Source organism: Oncorhynchus masou, chromosome 7 (assembly GCF_036934945.1).
Source record: "Oncorhynchus masou masou isolate Uvic2021 chromosome 7, UVic_Omas_1.1, whole genome shotgun sequence".
NCBI classification, from domain to species: domain Eukaryota; kingdom Metazoa; phylum Chordata; class Actinopteri; order Salmoniformes; family Salmonidae; genus Oncorhynchus; species Oncorhynchus masou.
Window position 1 is genome coordinate 436572 of NC_088218.1, and position 2728 is coordinate 439299.

General features: G+C 54.9%; 1 pseudogene; it reads right to left on the reverse strand.

Moving 5' to 3' along the window:
- Positions 1-857: 857 nt before the first annotated feature.
- The window catches only part of LOC135543111 (cytochrome P450 27C1-like), a 36483-nt pseudogene continuing 34612 nt past the window's right edge, over positions 858-2728 (reverse strand).

Genomic DNA, 2728 nt, shown 5'->3' on the forward strand with positions numbered 1-2728 from the left:
TCAATCTGACGAGCCAGGCAACTAAAAGCAACATTATAAACGATGGTTTTGGTTAGTTGCTAGCTCGTTAGTCAAAAATGACCAGCACATATCTGACAACACTGTTGACTATAAACCAACTTTAAATCGTCATGACAACTTTTTAAATCATCCATCGTCGTAAAAAGAACACTTTAATCAAATAACAAATTAAACAGTCTGTAAAGCAATGCATTCTGTAGATATAAACTGCACAGGTTGTTTGTTAGCTAGTTTTAGAGGAACAATTCCTAGATTTTTTGGTATAAAAAAATAAAAAAAATAATCTGCCAACATTCCATTCAAACACTGCAGCCAATCCACAGCCAGACACTGCAGCCAATCCACAGCCAGACACTGCAGCCAATCCACAGCCAGACACTGCAGCCAATCCACAGCCAGACACTGTGCTGAAGTCAGTTGATAACAGGACATAGAAAAGTTGTAAATGAAACAAGTATTTATATTGTATATATAGATATATAAAGAGCTGACACATAGGGTCTGTGTACATCCTGTATCTTAGAGGCTGTTGACACAGAACAATAGCATCTGGGTACAGGACGGTATAAACCCGCCTTACGACAGTCTGTCTGTGATTCCCCCGTTTACCTCCTGACTGGAGAGATAAGGAGAGGAAAGGAGGGAAACACTGTATCTGCCCAGGGTTGTCTGTCGGCACACTGCAGCAGGACAGAGGAGGCCGTGGGTTTAGGTCTAGGGTTGTCTGTCGGCACACTGCAGCAGGACAGAGGAGGCCGTGGGTTTAGGTCTAGGGTTGTCTGTCGGCACACTGCAGCAGGACAGAGAGGCCGTGGGTTTAGGTCTAGGGTTGTCTGTCGGCACACTGCAGCAGGACAGAGGAGGCCGTGGGTTTAGGTCTGGGGTTGTCTGTCGGCACACTGCAGCAGGACAGAGGAGGCCGTGGGTTTAGGTCTGGGGTTGTCTGTCGGCACACTGCAGCAGGACAGAGGAGGCCGTGGGTTTAGGTCTAGGGTTGTCTGTCGGCACACTGCAGCAGGACAGAGGAGGCCGTGGGTTTAGGTCTGGGGTTGTCTGTCGGCACACTGCAGCAGGACAGAGGAGGCCGTGGGTTTAGGTCTGGGGTTGTCTGTCGGCACACTGCAGCAGGACAGAGGAGGCCGTGGGTTTAGGTCTGGGGTTGTCTGTCGGCACACTGCAGCAGGACAGAGGAGAACGTGGGTTTAGATCTGGGGTTGTCTGTCGGCACACTGCAGCAGGACAGAGGAGGCCGTGGGTTTAGGTCTGGGGTTGTCTGTCGGCACACTGCAGCAGGACAGAGGAGGCCGTGGGTTTAGGTCTGGGGTTGTCTGTCGGCACACTGCAGCAGGACAGAGGAGGCCGTGGGTTTAGGTCTGGGGTTGTCTGTCGGCACACTGCAGCAGGACAGAGGAGGCCGTGGGTTTAGGTCTAGGGTTGTCTGTCGGCACACTGCAGCAGGACAGAGGAGGCCGTGGGTTTAGGTCTGGGGTTGTCTGTCGGCACACTGCAGCAGGACAGAGGAGGCCGTGGGTTTAGGTCCGGGGTTGTCTGTCGGCACACTGCAGCAGGACAGAGGAGGCCGTGGGTTTAGGTCTGGGGTTGTCTGTCGGCACACTGCAGCAGGACAGAGGAGGCCGTGGGTTTAGGTCTAGGGTTGTCTGTCGGCACACTGCAGCAGGACAGAGGAGGCCGTGGGTTTAGGTCTGGGGTTGTCTGTCGGCACACTGCAGCAGGACAGAGGAGGCCGTGGGTTTAGGTCTGGGGTTGTCTGTCGGCACACTGCAGCAGGACAGAGGAGGCCGTGGGTTTAGGTCTAGGGTTGTCTGTCGGCAAACTGCAGGTTGATGGGCGCAGTAGGACAGAGGACGGCCGTGGGTTTAGGTCTAGGGTTGTCTGTCGGCAAAATGCAGGTTGATGGGCGCAGTAGGACAGAGGACGGCCGTGGGTTTAGGTCTAGGGTTGTCTGTCGGCAAACTGCAGGTTGATGGGCGCAGTAGGACAGAGGACGGCCGTGGGTTTAGGTCTAGGGTTGTCTGTCGGCAAACTGCAGGTTGATGGGCGCAGTAGGACAGAGGACGGCCGTGGGTTTAGGTCTAGGGTTGTCTGTCGGCAAACTGCAGGTTGATGGGCGCAGTAGGACAGAGGACGGCCGTGGGTTTAGGTCTCGGGTTGTCTGTCGGCACACTGCAGGTTGATGGGCGCAGTAGGACAGAGGACGGCCGTGGGTTTAGGTCTAGGGTTTTCTGTCGGCAAACTGCAGGTTGATGGGCGCAGTAGGACAGAGGAGGCCGTGGGTTTAGGTCTAGGGTTGTCTGTCGGCAAACTGCAGGTTGATGGGCGCAGTAGGACAGAGGAGGCCGTGGGTTTAGGTCTAGGGTTGTCTGTCGGCAAACTGCAGGTTGATGGGCGCAGTAGGACAGAGGACGGCCGTGGGTTTAGGTCTCGGGTTGTCTGTCGGCAAACTGCAGGTTGATGGGCGCAGTAGGACAGAGGAGGCCGTGGGTTTAGGTCTCGGGTTGTCTGTCGGCAAACTGCAGGTTGATGGGCGCAGTAGGACAGAGGACGGCCGTGGGTTTAGGTCTAGGGTTGTCTGTCGGCAAACTGCAGGTTGATGGGCGCAGTAGGACAGAGGAGGCCGTGGGTTTAGGTCTGGGGTTGTCTGTCGGCAAACTGCAGGTTGATGGGCGCAGTAGGACAGAGGACGGCC